Raw genomic sequence first — 17,571 nt, forward strand, 5'->3', positions numbered from 1 at the left:
AGTGCCAAAACTACTACCAAAGGGTTTGCTGACCACATAATACTGTGTTTGATTGGCCAGCCAACTCAGCTGACCTCATGATATCATATGAGGAAGATGAGAAGTACCTCTCCCAAAAATACAGATGAGCTGAAGGCTGCTATCAAAGCAACCTGAGCTTAAATAACACCTCAGCAGTGCCACAAGCTGATCACCTTCATGGTACCAGTGCAGTAATTCTTTGTAAAGGAGCCTCAACCAAGTACTGAGTGAATAAAAAAAAAAAAAACTTTTCACAAGTATTGTAAATCCTTTTTTTATTACTCTTATAAAGTATTCTAATAATTTGAGATGCTGGATTTCTGTTTTTTATGACCTATCCTCCATAATCGTTGAAAGTTATTTAAAAAAGGGCTGAAAATATTCAACTTCATTAATTAATATACAAAAAAATCCAAGTATATACAGTATGTGTCATTTTTACAGTGATTACATTTATAGAGGAAGGCACTCATTACTATTCCCATGTCTGGCAGACTGGTATATTTTATCTTTATACTGTCTTCTGTAACTTCTCACCTACTAAACCCAAATCAGTCAGCACCAATTACTAATCGCAGTCACATGCTCCTTTTTATTGCAGCCTGGTTATTGCAGAGAGATGCACTGCTGCAGACAGATGAGTCATCACCAGTGTTTTTCAGCAGAAGCAGTTCTGATTCTGGACAGGCTCAAAATCTTTCTCCAGCTGTGGCCAAAGCAGCTGAAGGCCATCAGTTTCCTGAAGTTTCTTAAGTTAAGTTGGAGATTTCTCCTGGTAATGTGAGTTAATCCCAGAGAGTCCTGTGTTAAAAGGCCAAATGCAGGAAGGTGGAGCAATTACTTCTTCACTCAGTGAGGTACGTTTGGATAGTTTTTCCCTTAATAAATGAAAACATCATTTAAAAACTGCACTTTGTAATTATTTTGGGTTATTTTTGTCTAATATTAATATATCTTTGATGACCTGAAACATTTAAATGTGACAAATGTACAAAAAACTAGTAAACACTGTGGGGGCAAACACTACACACACACACACAAAACCTCTGCCGGCTTGCCTTCCTATATTCCATAGAATTCAGTAATTTTATGAAATATAATTGTGAATTACCTTTTAGTTACCTGTCAGTGCCGTCATATCCCTGTTATTCATGTGAACTATCAGGCTGATGGGCACGGTTACTGTTACAAAAACACAGCCCTGGAAGCCTAAATTCCCTCAGGCCTCAGTTAGCTGATATGGTCAACTCGCTGAACGGAAGTTAAAAGTTAACTCTGGGTTAGCTAACTTCACACGCAGCCGTTTCATTAGGATGAAATGACACAGCATGAATGTGACATGAATATAATTTCAAATCTAGTGCAATTTCTTTCTGAGTTGCGTGAAGACAACTCCCAAAACCCCACACCACTTTATTCAGAGCAGCTGAAGTAAAAAATAATGACACAGACATCAGATAACCTTCAAACTGTGACTATACTGTAATTATATGTAGATGTACTTTGATTTTATTAGTTTGTCTAATAGTCAGTCTAAAGGGTTTATGACCTATACTGCAGTCAGCCTCCAGGGGGCTTGATGGTTTGATGATTGATGTATTTGGGCTAAACTGCTGGACGGCTATCAAGTCATTCATCTTTCTATACAGTCTGTAGGTGTCAGTTCTGACATTAATAATGGCCCCTGTCTATTCAAATGTAAAGTAATCACTGACAGCAAAACAGGGAGACAGCACCTGAATCAGGTGAATCAGCTGTACTTGATTGCTGTTCACACACTTATTTCTTAAAGTTGCAGATTTTGATAAAGCTCCTTAATGTCTTAATTTCACTTCTCCTAAAACACTTTGGGTTGCATCATGCTGTCAGTCAGTAACTATTCTTTTTATCATTTGCAAATGTTACGGGTGAAGTCTCATTAGGCATTAACTGCATCAGTGGGTTAATGCTTGAATGGACACTGTCACTTATTCTCTCTGTTGCGAACATTCTCTACATTGGCTGAACATTTGCTCCTTCCACCTTTGCTTTCCAGCTATTCAGTCAGAACAAAGATAGATAAGGATCATTTAAATATTTACTACTGTAAAAATAATTATTAAGTCTGAGTCTGTGCTAATAATTAAAATCAGGATTAGCCTGTGACTCCAGCTCGCATGCGTTTTCCTTTCTGAAGCGCCGCATATTTTACAGAAACCCTCACGCACACTTTTGCAGACATTAACATGGAAACACAGTGTATTCAATATTCATCACTACAAGCTGGGCTCCTTCCACTGAAATAGTTAAACAGCTGACAGAGCAGTAGTTAACACACACACACACAGACACACACAATACGTGGATACACTATTTCTTGGAGTTTTGCCTCATACATAAAAGTTTTCACAAGACATTAATAATTTAAATGTGTTTTAAGAAGGGATTTAAAAGAGGTTACAGAGTTTTCCTGACTGGGCTCTTCAGACAGGGAATTCCATATTCATCAATCACCTTTAGTGATGTGATGCTAATCAGAGTTTAGCATCAAGTCAGTTACATTTCTGGATTATTGATCTGGTCAGTTAACTATCAGAGGGGGTTGTTAATCAGTTTCAGCTGCTTTGGTGTTAATGAAATTAACAACAGGTGCACTAGAGGGGCAACAATGAGACGACCCCGGACCCTACAGAGGTTGCGCGGGTAGTCCAACTCCTCCAGGATAGCACATCAATACGTGCCATTGCCAGAAGGTTTGTTGTGTCTCCCAGCACAGTCTCAAGAGCATTGGAGGAGATTCGAGGAGACAGGCAGTTACTCTAGGAGAGCTGGACAGGGATGTAGAAAGTCCTTAACCCATCAGCAGGACCGGTATCTGCTTCTTGGTGCAAAGAGGAACAGGATGAGCACTGCCAAAATGACCTCCAGCAGTCACTGGTGTGAATGTCCCTGACCAAACAATCAGAAACAGACTTCACGAGGGTGGCCTGAGGGCCTGACGTCCTCTAATGGTCCCTGTGCTCACTGCTCAGCACCATGGAGCCCGATTAGCATTTGCCATAGAATACCAGAATTGCCAGGTCTGGAATCTGCTGGAGCCACTATTCTAGTTCGGGGGTTACTTCTCCTTCTATTACCACTGGGACCACTTTGGACTTCTCTATTTTCTTGTGGTCTTTCTTTCTGATGTCAGAGTCCACTCGGATCACCACATCTGTCACAACTGTGGTCTTCTGCTCCTTGTCAACCACCATTATGTCTGGTTTGTTGGCAAGCAGCTACTTGTCTATCTGGAAGTCAAAGTCCCACAGGACCTTACCTCTGCTGTTTTCAACCACCTTTGGTGATGTCTCCCACCGGGACTTGGGGACTTCTAGTCCACATGCTCCGAAACACTATCCTAGCCACCTTGTTGTGCCTCTCAGTATATGCCGTCCCAGCTTTTATCTTACATCCTGCTACTATGTTGTGGGTAATCTCCAAGGCACCGTTGCACAGCCTTCAATTTGGGTTCTGTCAGCTGGGGTACATTCCTGCCTCAGTGGATCTGGTGTCATTTCCAGTGCCTTTCTGAGCTGTGCTTATGTATTGACTCATGCGCTCACTCAGCTTGGTTCCTATGATGCCTGAGAGAAACCATTCTGGAGACGTATTGCCTTTGTGATGTTGACTGGGTCCTTAGGTCCACAAACCGTGTGGCGTTGGTGTTGTTTGATGCCTCACTCTCCCAGACGTTCTTCCAGTATTGCTCAGTTTCAGCTCTGGGTGGGCCTGCCCTTATATTATTGTTCCCTTGTAGCTGAGAGTACACCCTAGATTGAGTTTTAGTTCATGGCCTGGTTTTCTGGTGTATCTCTTCAACCTAGTAGCCAGAGCTGTGAGCCTTTGTTTGGCAGTTCCTAGAGCTTCAGCTTATAGACATCGTTGTACCTCATTTATCCAGGCCCTGGACCTGCACCTCTGGTGTTTAATTAAAAAAATAATAATGTTAATAATGTGCTTTACTGATTTTTTTTCTCAGCTTTTTTGTAAAATTGTAAATTTGAAAATTCATGGATGACAACAATAATTATATTTTATCACTGAAAATATTGTTCTGATTAAAGAGCTTGTGCATACTGGTGGATTATAAATTAACCATTATAAAAACATAAAAAATGATTTTGGTAATTACCAATACTGTTAATTTAGGGCAGTTGCAGTGGTGGTCTAATAAATATCAAAGATAACACAGAATGACAGACTTAAATCAGTATTTTTGAACCAACGAGGTGATTCCCAAGCAGCTGCTGGCCAAAAAATTTGGCATATCTCATCATGGTGTGCAGTGTGTCCTTGAAAGATTTGAGGAAAATGGGCAGGCCTAAAATCCTATCTGAAAAATGCTATCTGAACGTTGTGTCCTTAAGAAATAGGAAAAAATCCAGTAATGACCTGACACAGGACCTGTGAGATGCATCTGGCCCTTCAATTGACCATCTACTGTTCACTGAAGCTTCATCCGAAATGGTCTCAGGGGAAGGGGGGCTGTCAAGAAGCCATTCTAAAGGAAGGGAAACTGGGAGAAAAGGCTGAGTTATGCCACATTACACAAGAACTGCACTGAAAATCAGTGGCAACAGGTCTGATGGAGTGTTGAATCCAGATTTGAAACTTTTGGTTCAAATCATCTTCAATATATGCAGAGGTCGTCAGGAGAGAGCAGTGCAACAGTGAGTATCTACAGCAATCTGTAAACCACACACATTTTAAAAGACTACCTACTAAATACAATACAAAAATGTTGTATTAATACAAAATGTTGACTTTCAAGCTTGTTAGAATTTGCCTTATAAACTCCATATACTCCACTTTTATATTCCATTTGTGTTTCCACACTTGTTACGTTCCCTTAAAAAGTCCAGGGGATGTGGGAAAGTAACAGTAAATGTTTGGGTCGACAAAAAGGAGACCTGGAGGCAAAACTGTTAAAGTAAAAGCTTTTTAATAATGGTTAAAGTGGACGAGGCAGACAGGCCACTGTCACCGTCAAAAGGAAGAAAATCAAACAAAAACCAGAAGTTAGTCACCACGCCAACAGAGTAAGTTAAAAAGGCCTCAATCACCAAAACACCCTCCTCTCCACAGAGAAGGGATAAGCAGAAACAACACACAGCCCACAAGCTGCATCACAAAGGCTCTCTGGCGCCCGAGCGCTCCTCTCTGTCCTTAAGTACATTGGCTTAATTGCTGAGTTGAGTCAGATGTACAAAAGGGGTGGCACCTAAGGCTGGAGAAAGAGCAAGCCACACCCACTAGGTCAAAAATCCCAGCAGGCCCTGCTACTGCTAGGGCCATGACAACACTCCAATAAATTTTCAATAAATTTAATACTTTTTCCTAGCAAAATATAAAGGAATGAGGGGTGGCTCAAGACTTGTGCACAGTACTGCATGCCGTGAAAACGGAGCAGATGCTGCAGGTTTTGGAGACACAGGTGATGTTTTGTGAGACTCACAAAGTTAACATTCAAGTTAATGATCAGTAACAAGTTAAAGATAATCAAAAGCCAGAGTGAACAGTGTCACCAAGCATCTGGAATGGAAAAAGGTACTCCTCAAACAAACCTAAAAAAAATGTGGATCTGTACACTGAATTCAAGATGAGAGTTTCAGATGTCCACCTTACATTAACAATAATTCATAACAATAGTCACACCCTAAAATGGTAACTGCTACATCTGTTGACACAATGTTTCACATCCAAATCCAGTAGCAGTCAGTCAGTACTAAAAACACAGCAAGAAACTTTCTGACCCACAACTTATGTCCCGTCAAATTTATATCCTGCCAGTTCTTTCTGTTGTGTACAGCAGGAGTTATAGAAGTTTGACTTTGTGTACGTGTTGCATCTCAGGTCTCAAATCTGCGTAACAGAGGTGTATTAGCTCACCTGCTCTGCAACAATACCAGCCATCTCTGCTGTCACGCTAAATTAGCCTGCACTGGGCACGTACACACACAAATGTGCATCCACACACCGGTGATATCAGTGATTGGGTGATGACAGTGGCGATATGACTGCACCCCTGTCTGCTAGGTAACGATGCCTGTCTGTTGATGCCAGCGTGGATAACATTCACAGCTCTGCTCAGAAGTCTTTCATCCACTCCCATCTGGAGTCAGACACATACAAACACACAATCCACAGATTTCCTCTCACACTGTTTATGTGTTTGCCACTGTTAACATGTACCTCATTTTACTGGAATGACCATCCCAGAAATAAAACCTGAAGAAACATACCAGTGCAGTTTCACAGAGAGAACCGAGAATCTTCCAAAGGCTGCACGCTTGAGGGAAAAAAATCTGAACCTTTTACCGATGTGTGAATGAGAGTGAGTCATTATGTCACACATCAGGCTTGCTTCAGTGTGCAGCCTTTATAGTCTGGATCTGGAAAGCCTGCAGACTGGAAGGCCAGATGATATCATGGGCTGCAGTGATGTGTTGTGATGGGTGACTGCTACAACTTAGCCACATGTGACATTTAGTATAAGCTAAAAGGTGATGAGGAAAGGCAAAGAAGGTGGAAAAGGAGGACGGAGAGAAGGAAAAGAGAGGAGTGACATTTTACTATTTTCATGGGTTGTTACATGGTAATGGTGCAGTGTTACTTTACTTTACAAATACACTGACATTTTCACAGTTTCACCTTAATGTAGTGATAATTTCACTTATTAACTGGACTAATTCTCTGAGCAGTGCTCAGTCATGGCTGTCCTGGGAGAACTGCATACTGCATCTAAAATATGAACACCTTGTGACTTCATATGATCATTATTGTTTCCTTTGCTGTCCCCACACACAGGGTCCCTTCTTGGCACTTAGATTTCACATTGTGATGGTATCAGAAAATTAGAATTCAGAGTACATTTTACAAATATTAAACATGAAATTAACAACAGAAAAATCAACTTCAGTCCACCAGATCCCTTTAGTCACAATACCACAAGTGACCACCAGGGAAAAAGTTTGCATATAATGACATATCAACCAAACAGGCTTGTCCCAGCTGCACCTCCACTCTTATTTCTATTTTCCTTTGGGTACACCCACTCTGTTTTATCTGCTCTGCCTCCTCACCCGTTCATTCTTTTTCTCTCCTCCCTCCAGTCTTCCTGCTTTTCTCCTTCTCTTACTCCTCCCTCCCACTCTTTCCTTTAACTGGGTTGTGCCAGTCAGTGGGATCAGGCCCGGGCCTCCTAGCCTCGCCTCCCAGACAACTGCAAACAATTAGGGAAATTAGTGGCTCCAGCATCACCATCAGGAGGCCTGCTTGTTTATAATTTAATCGGGGCGCATGTCAAAACAGTCAGGGTTTGAGAGAAACAAGATGCGTCGGCAAGATGAAATTCAAACTGCCAGCCAGCTCAAAATATTAGGACTGTTTGTTTAATAGCGTGCGACCAACTGGGTAAGAGCAAAACGCAAAGGGCACCCAGAGGAGGAAGGAGAGAGAAAGAGGAGGAACACTAATGAAGAAAAACAGCTTGGGAAGAAAAATTAAGATGTATTCTTTTTTTTTTTCTTTTTATTCCGCTGCACCTTTTCAGTTAAAGCAGGCTATTTTTTTTTTAATTCTCTCATTCTCTCTCCGCCCAGCTACAGCCACCCTCCGTGTTTCACTTAGCAGTGCTCTGGGAATTTCAAATGCTTGGATCTGTGCCGCGTTTCAAATTCATTATAAAAGCTTTTTGCTAACTAAATAGAGACCAAGGGGGAGAGCAGAAAGAAAAAGAAAAAAAAAAAACTGCCACATTCATCTCTTAGCCCCCACACTCCCTCCCCCCTGCCCCCTGACAATATATAAATAAACTAGAGTGACCTGATTGAGATGTAAAAGGCAGGGAGTTAGCACTGGGACCCATATATTACTTTCCAACATTAACAGTAGTCTACTCAGCTGACACATGGTGGTGGGAGTGCAGCCCCTGGGCAAATGCTGAGGTTAGAACTGATGCCCCCCTCTTTTAACCACTCATCTGTGCACACACCCTTGGAAAGCTTGCTTGGCAACATGATGATACCACTACAGAGCTCACATTTTTCACTTCCATGCTCCCGGATTGTGGTATCCGTTAATGTAAAGAGTTATCATACTCAGACCGCTTGCCCATTTTTCCTGCCCAGATTCAACTTTGCCTCCATGCTCACAGCGGTGCAGCTAGTCAGTAGCTCCTGCCTTTACCCAAAAAAAGCACTAAAGTAGCAGTTTGGCTCATGAAGGAAATCCAAAAATTAGAAATTTAAAAGCTTCTAGAATAAGAAAACCCTTCTCTGTGCTCTATGGTGTAGTGTGTAGTGGAGTAAACACACACCAACAAGAAACCAGAGGCTTCATATTTTTAATGCAGATGGAATGGATAATGAAAAAGCTCCACCACCCAAACAATAAAGAGTGTTTTTTAGCCAACTCTATCACATTTATAATGAGCAAAATTAAAAAAAAAAGAAACATCATTAGGCCCTTGTCATCTCTAATTTCAATTTATAGCTTTGGTCATTGCCTCTCTTTATATGCAGATGACACCCAGCTATTTAAGATTTTTTTTTATTTGTTTTGTTTATCTGTTTTTATTATTTATTGATTTATTTTAGAAGCAGACATACATTTTCTCATGCATGGTGCATGGTGCTAAAATGGGCACTTTGACAAAGACTAAAGGGGAAGGCAGGACTTTCTGAATGTGGAGGGCTGATTAGGGCTGACAACAGAAACAATTAACAGCAGGTGAAAACAATCAGGGAATCAGGGGGAGACAGAGATGGGAAATAAAACTAAGGCAGGTCACAAAAGACAGGAAAAAACAAAGAGGAACCAACGCAGACATGAATATTAACCCTTAATACGATGCCAGGCACAAGGGAACACAGGGGAACCAACATGGAAATGAGACAGAGGGAGGCACAAACACAGAAGGTTATTTTTGATGGGAGTCACATCAAGCGCACAAAGCAGATGAGGATGGCAGGAAGAAACACGAAACAAGAATGGTCAATTTTCAGTCTGTCTAGACTAAATGCATCGTACTCAGAACGTAACAACATCAAAATAATTATAAAGATATGTAATGTATGTAAAATGGAATCAAATACTCGCAGTCAGAAACAAATCAAAGCCAGAACCAAAAACTCAAAAGTATAAAAAAAGCCCCAAAGCTCAGCATCACAAACCAGAACCATGGCAAGTGCTTTACTGAAGTACACTGTAAATGTGCTGCTTCTACTTCTACTCCACATTATTTGAGACTCAGATTAATTTTTTATTTAATTTAGAGTTTTACTTATTATTTTATAGATATACTGTAGCTACCCAGCAGTATATAGGTAATCCAAACCATCTCCAGTTGCAACATTAAAGTGATCTAAACACTGATCAGTAGTAATACAGTAAAGCAGTATATATGATTCTGAATAGAAGTACTTTAACTTTAGATACTTCATGTTAATGCTCCTACTTTTGTACTATAAATTCCAAAGGTCTAAAAACTTGTTTTGCTTCTTTGCAAAGCAGTTATTTGTTACAAAACCATTTTCAGGCTCATGTGCAGCGTAACAACTATATTAAGGTGTAAGGCAGCACATGGGGCTGAAAAAGGTGCCTGGTGTTTCCTATGCCAATTTCTTACACTGTATTTATTTCTGTTTGAATATTCCAGTTTCCTGTGAGGCCCCTCCCATTTAAAAAATCCCGGAAAAGCCCTTTCTTCCAAGAAAATCCTGAGCTGACAGTGAGTTGAGTATAGATGGAGCGAGGGGTGAGGCCGATAGAGCCCCGCTGATGATGGTCTCTGCGGAGCATCATTAAGCTGATGAGAATCACAACAAGACAGTAATTGGTGATAAGCTGATGCATGGTGAAAGTGATCCAGAGCCAGAGATCGTGATAGCAGAAATACAGACCAACACACACACACATACACACACACAGAGCACACCTCAGTGACACACAACTCGGTGAGCAGACTGCAAGGCTGGCAGACATGCAGGGTCCTGGTCAAAGAGCATTATTTAGAGTACATGACTGCATACAGCGCGGCACCAAACGGCTTTCATTACGCTAGTCAGCTAGTTCACTAATGCATGCTCCCCCAGCTACCTTGGCTGGCCAGTCAGACAGGCACACAGGCCCTGACCATCAGCCGCCAGTCCGCGCAATCAGCCGCCTGCTATCAGCTCTCTAATTGGATCAGTGGCACGAATGTGATTACAGCAGGCGTATTTATTTACATAATAATTATTACTGCCCTCCCCAGAGGAGCCAGGGGAGAACGGCAGGGTCTGGGGAGAGATGAAGGCTGGGATAGAAGGGGGAGGAAGTGAGGGAGGAGGTGGACGGTGAAAACAGCAGGAAGGGTGAAGAGTCTTCCTGTTGAGAGAGAGAAAGACAGATGGGCCAAAAGACAAACATTTAAAGAATGAAAGTGATTCAGAAGAGATACAAAACCATGAAAGGTAAGACACTAAGTGTGCCTTTTTAGTAAGACCACGTTCAAAAGATAATGTACGTCATAATGGTGCAGCGTGTACGGAACTGACGCAAAGAGATAAAATGACTGTCATTTCCTCATGGTATGAATGGGCATTATGATGCAAGTTTTTCTTTTTTTTCTTTTTTTGTTTCTTTTACTTCAAAGTAAAAGAAACAAAGAAGACACAAAATGGCTCACAACTATGTAACCATACACATCACCTGGAAAAGCTGCAGCTCAAAGGTAACACTAGCAGTTTGTCTTTGTTTTCATTTTGTTTGGGGGGGCTCCAACAACCTGAGCAAAATCTGCCCTCATCATATATACCTCTACTGTTTATCATTGAAAATGAAGCTTTATGTTCAATAATTAAAAAAACAAAACAAAAACATGAGGATGAACCAATTTCTTAGGGAACATCAGTACTGACCGAAACTTGCTGGACTAGCTGTTATTAGCAAATAAAATAGTGTTCACCAATGGTGATGACTGATGTATGTAAGTATGTATGTAAGGCCTGATCATTGTCCAGTGACAAGTGTACACATGAACTGGGTTGACTGTAATTGCTTCCCTTACGCCTTTGTCACTTTGTGACTGATAAAAACACAGTAGTGTCAAAACTTCCATTTGCTTGCACAGTTAAAGGCTGTTAATAAATCATCCATCCATCTTCTTAATTGCTTAAAACTTGAAACCTAAAATTTCTGAAACCTGCCTGAGACACCATATTCAACCACTCAGGAACTTGGTTTGTCTTTTTCTGTCTGAAAAATTATTTCCAGCATGACTAAGGACTTAGGAGGCTAATCTCTCCTTATCATTGCTGTAAAATTGTTGTGCAGTGCAGTTATCATAGCATTAGTAGCCATTTTTAAAATCAAAACTGTAGTCTTTCATTTAAGTTATCTTAAATATATTTGTGTTACTTTTTAGTGTAATTATTTTCATTTTTATACATATTACAATAACTCTCAAGCAGTGATGTCAGTAACGCACTACTTAGTAACGCGTTACTCTAATCTGACTACTTTTTCTCAGTAACGAGTAATCTAACGCGTTACTATTTGCAGTCCAGTAATCAGATTAAAGTTACTTATCCAAGTCACTGTGCGTTACTATTTTTGTCATTTTCCTCAGTACAAAGATATATTTTTGCTTTCTTCTTGCGTTTCGGGGAGTGACGTCTGGCCGTTTTCATCATGAGGACAATAACAGCACAGCGACACAAATGTAAACAATGGAGGGAGGAGAGAGATGCGCGTTTTCTAGCTGAAATACAGGAACTATTGTGAATCTGTGTCAGCTAAAGATGACAAAATCGTTGGTTGTGCGCTCTGTGCTGGCGACAAAGTGCTATCTAGCTTCAAAAACACTACGTCAAATATCAGAACAGGTGGAGCGAAGGAGAGCTGCGGCTAATGCAGGAGCCCCCCAGCACCCAAACAAAAAAAGCTGGACTTCAGTACAAACCAGTAAGTGGGGGAGAGCTGAAAAAGTCCTTTACTATGTAGTAGAGGCGGTTATTGTGCCAAAAAGTGATCGTCTGCCAAAACGAAATTTTCGGTATTTGCCACAAAAATAATTCCCTGTATTTAAATGGCTGTAAATGACTTGTTGACCTATAATCTGTGAAGCATATATGAAACATATCTCTCATGAATGATATCAGGTAATTTTGAGTGAGAAACAGCATTTCTATCACAAGGTAGAAGCTGCACTCAGTTTTTGGCAAAGTGACTTTTATATATTAATTTTTTTTTCAAGGTTAAAAATTGTCTGACATTAAAAATGTCTTTTTAAACAGAAATCTGGCTCACAAAGCTGCAGAAATCAGAACAAATATGACATCACAGTTATATAAAGATATTTGAAGTGGCCAAAAAGGTCTGGATTGATTATAATGTAGGTACAATAACACAGACTCCTAAAGATTGTTGAAAAACAGGTTATTTCTGCATTTTATATATAAGCCCTTCATAAATCATGCTGACTGCACTCTGTTCCCCAATTTAAGTAAAGACATTACACATAAAAACACACAGAAACATCAGGATCACTTTATGACAGACGATCACTTTTTGGCACAAGACCGGCCGCTGTTGAAAGTAACTAATAAAGTAACTGTAATCTAACTTAGTTACTTCTCAAATTAAGTAATCAGTAAAGTAACTAAGTTACTTTTTAAAGGAGTAATCAGTAATCAGTAGTCGGACTACTTTTTCAAGGTAACTATACCATCACTGCTCTCAAGGCACTTTATGTTGTAAAGTAACAACCCTGCAATATTAGAGAGAGAACCTCAACAGTCCAACAATATTTTCTGATCAAGCTCTTGGTGACAGTGGGGAGTCTTAAAAGGGGCCTTGTTCTGCTGGAGAACATGAGCTTGGTTCTCCAGTAGAACTGGGCCCAGGGAGGACATCTGCCTTGACTGGTATGGGGTAAGGCAAAGACAGAACATGCAATGGTGGCATACAAACTCATGGGGAGGAACCAGCAGCCCGAGCCATAGGCTTAGCTCAGGGGTAGAGAACTCCAGCCCTCGAGAGCCAGTGTCCTGCAGGTTTTAGATTTGTCCCTGATCCAGCACACCTGAATCACATATAGAAGTCATTAGCAGGACTCTGGAGAACTTGACTGCAGACTGAGGAGGTAATTCAGTCATTTGATTCAGGTGTGCTGGATCAGGGACACATCTAAAACCTGCAGGACACCGGCTCTCGAGGCCTGGAGTTCCCTACCCCTGGCTTAGCTGAACTATGTGTGGATTCAGGGTCATCTAATCCAGCACTATAGTAATTTGATACTATGAGATCTTTTAGATGTGATGGGGCCTGATTATTCAGAACTTTGTATGTGAGAAGAAGGATTTTAAATATAATACTGGATTTAACAAGTAGCCAATGAAGAGAAATATGCTGTCTTTCTAGTCCCTGTTAGTACTCTCCCTCCAGTGTGTTGGATCAACTGCCCAACTGATAATATCAGTTAATAATAATAACATAATAATATCAGGATAATAATAATAAGGAATTACTATAGTCCAGCCTTGAAGTAAATGCATGAACTGGTTTTTCAGAATCTGTGTTAGGATGTTCCTGACTGTCCAAATGAAAGAAGGCAGTCCTGGAGATTTGTTTGTTGTGTGAGTGAAAAGTTAAATACCCTGGTACTGTAGTAGTAATGATCCCATAGTAGTGTTGATAGTCAAGGTAATGCCATCCAGGTAACATATTTACTTACATGTAGATACTGTGTTTCTGAAATTTTTAGGGCCAAATCCAAGTCAATTAAGCTGAACTTTTTTTTTTTTTTTTATTAAGCTGAACTTTTATTAACAAAGAGCCTCTCTCTATTGGAGTTGACTGCGTAAAGTGTCGGCTGTGTGGTCTGAATTCTGGCTAAACAGATTAGCATGCAGATTCAGACAACACAAAAGCAGGTTAGCATGTAGCGTGCTGATGGCATGGACCTCAGATATTGCAGTCTCTGTCTAGGGATGCCGGTGTGCCCAGCAGTAGATTCACTCCTAAATCTTCATTCTAACATATACCATACAAAATAACAAACACTGCATAAACTCACAAGTGCATGAACAAATTAATGCAGCCTCAATAATTTTACAGAGTGGGAACAGAGTCTCTCTGCAACATGGATTTCTCATTTTACCAGTGGCCAGCGACATAATATGTCTTTACTGTTTGGACAAAATTTAGATAAATTTTGGCCCCCTGAGAATCTTTCTCTAAACTAAATATAAATGCAGCTCTCTATTTCAATAACAGACGGGGAAAGACAGACAGACAGACGGGGTGAGACAAGCAGAGAGGGTTGGAGGGGCTCTGGGGACACAGTTGCGTTTACGTTTGCTGCCATTGAAGTTGTCCAAAGCCAGGCTTTGCTTACCGCTTAATGGTGCTTAATCACGGAGCTCCTAAAATAGGCCATTATATCAGCACTGAGTTCTAGAATTACACAGAGCCCTCAGGGTCTGAACAACAGAGCTTTTGTTAATAAGCGGCCATTAATCAGATCCATTACGGAAGCCATTGGTCCAACGGGCGGCACCGCGGTTGATAAATACCTCAAGAATAAAAAACAATTTACTCACCTAGTCTAAACCGCACTTGATATATGTCTATGTGTGTGTGTGGTGGTGTCTGTGTGTGTTAACATTGAGGCTGGGTGGGACAGGAAGCACGCAGCCTGACTAAAGACACCCAGAGGACTGGTAGCAGAGCTGTTCCTTGGTGAGCTGAAGATAGAGATTAATACTGCACTCCTTATTTTCTAATATAAGATACTTGAAGCAGCTGTGCAGGGCTGAAGCTTTTCATTGAGTGACGGACACCCATCAGGCGTTCACTGTCATCACAAAGGCTCCTCTGGGGGCAAACACAGTCCACGCTAATGGGAGTTAATCAAATATCTGGCAACCCTGCATTTGCTAACAGCCACCGACACTATGCGCAGTTGCTTTTGCACTGTGGGTCATTTATCTGTTATTTTCAATAATAACTCATTGCTCACAAAACCACACAAAACCATAAAGCAGCATTTTGTGTTTTAACACTGATGGACACACGTCTGCTCACAAAGTTTCCACCAACCCTTCGCTCCATGCTTCAGTTGTCACATCACGCACCCTTTCGCTCACAACTCTCTCTACTCATTACTGGCACTCCTGTTAATCAGTTGTGTCTTTCTCATCAATCTCTCCCTCCTTGCAGCCCCTTCCCTCCGCTTCATGCCCTCCTCCCTACTCATCTCCCTATCCTATCTGTCTCCCTCCAGTCATCCAGAGACAGAAGGGGGGGCTCTTCATAGTACTTAAAGCCACTAATTTCATTAATTATGAACCAATATGTTACAGTGTGCGTGTGTGTATGTGGAGCTATGGTGGGGGGATTTGAGGGTCCCTTGAATTGGCATCTGGTCCACTATGGCATCCTGGGAACAAGAAAATAGAAAAGAAGAAGGGAGAGAAGAGAGCAGAAGGAAAGGGGGGTGAGGGGCAAAAGTGAGAATAAACTGTTATCCAAGAATATGGTTTCTCCCACCATTAGAAAACATGCTGGCATTGACCTGGCATTCTGGGCCTATCTTAGATGGAAACTCTTAAGATTAGGAATTTCCCCTTTTGGTTTAAGTAACAGATTAGATAAAAGGCTAAATCTGCAATTTGTTGAGCTTCCTTAGGCTCCTGAAATTTCCTGTATATTTTAATTTATTTTGGTAAGCTTTTAATCTTAGGTCTAATACTGGGTCCAGTGTACTGGGCCTATTTTGGTCACATACACATGTGAAAAAAGTCCTGTGAAAAATGACCTTATGGCTTCCATAGGAATTAAGAGGGTAAGTAGCAGTCAGGTGCTGTCAATGAAATGCACTTGTTTGACTGTGAACACCTCTATAAAAGCAGACAAATTTACCCAAGGTCAAACCACACAATGCTCAGCGAAATTGCAAAAAACTTGAGAGCTACACTATATTGATAAAAGTGTTCACTCACCCACATGGCAGGACTATCCAACGGGCAAACTGGACAAATACCCAGGGGCCCATGCACAATTGGGGACCCATCAGAGATGCAAGTGTATTAGTAATAGGCCCCCATGCCTTCCGATTATGCCCTCCCGCGCTGAAAGTTCAAGGGCTCACAAGACTTTTGTGCCCAAGGGTCTGTAGTTTGATGATCCAGGCATGCTCACCTATTCAAATCATGGAATTCACTTCCATGTCCACAGGTATATAAACCAATCACCTCGGCATGCAGATTGCTTCTACAAACATTTGTGACAGAATGGGTTGCTCTCAGGACCTCAGTGAATTCCAGCGTGGTACTGTGATAGGATGCCACCTGTGCAACAAGTCCAGTCATGAAATTTCCACACTATTATAACACTATTATTGTATTATTACAAAATAGAAGTGATTGGGAATGACAGCAACACAGCCACAAAGGAGTAGGCCACGTAAAATCATTACAGACCTCCAAACTGCATGTGGCCTTCAGGATAGCTCAAGAACAGTGCACAGACAGCTTCATAGAATGAGTTTCCATGGCCGAGCAGCTGCATCCAAGCCTTACATCACTAAGTGCAGGTGTGTAAAGTACGCCGACTCTTGAGCAGGTGAGACATGTTCTTTGGAGTGACAAATCATGGATGAGTCTGGGTTTGGTGGTTGCCAGGAGAACGGTACCTGTCTGACTGCATTGTGCCAAGTGTAAAGTTTGGTGGAGGGGGGTTTTGGTGTGGGGGTGTTTTTCAGGAGTTGGGATCAGCCCCTTAGTTTCAGTGAAAGGAACTCTTAATGCTTCAGCATACCAAGACACTTTGGACAATTTGATGCTTCCAGCTTTGTGGGAACAGTTTGGGGATGTCCCCTTCCTGTTCCAACATGACTGCACATCAGTGCACAAAGCAGCTCCATAAAGACATGGATGAGCGAGTTTGTTGTTGAAGAACTTGACTGGCCTGCACAGAGTCCTGACCTCAACCTTACAGAACACCTTTAGGATGAGTTAGAGCGGAGACTGTGAGCCAGGCCTTCTTGTCCTACATCAGTGACTGACCTCACAAATGTGCTTCTGGAAGAATGGTCAAAAATTAACATGACACTCATAAACCTTGTGGAAAGCCTTTCCAGAAGAGTTGAAGCTAATATAGCTGCAAAAGGTGGGCCGACATCATATTAAAGCCTATGGATTAAGAATGGGATGTCACTCAAGTTTGCATGTGAAGATAAACAAGCAAATACTTTTTGCAATATGGTGTACATCTCAGACTCTACAGACCTCAGCATGTTAAAGTTCCTGACAGTACAATTAGAAAAAGACTAAACAAGTATGGCTTGTTTGGAAGGAGAAAGCCTCTTCTCTCCAAAAAGAACATGGCAGCACGGCAGGTGGGGAGAGTTGCATCTAATTACTACATAATTAGTCAATGTGTTCTAATCAAATACTGCTGTTTTATCAGATGCTGGTGGCTAGGTGTCTTTTCACATCAGTGCCTTAAAACATCAGCTGCAGTAATAGCAGACATGCTCACTTT

This window comes from Archocentrus centrarchus, chromosome 21 (assembly GCF_007364275.1).
Source record: "Archocentrus centrarchus isolate MPI-CPG fArcCen1 chromosome 21, fArcCen1, whole genome shotgun sequence".
Classification (NCBI taxonomy): Eukaryota; Metazoa; Chordata; class Actinopteri; order Cichliformes; family Cichlidae; genus Archocentrus; species Archocentrus centrarchus.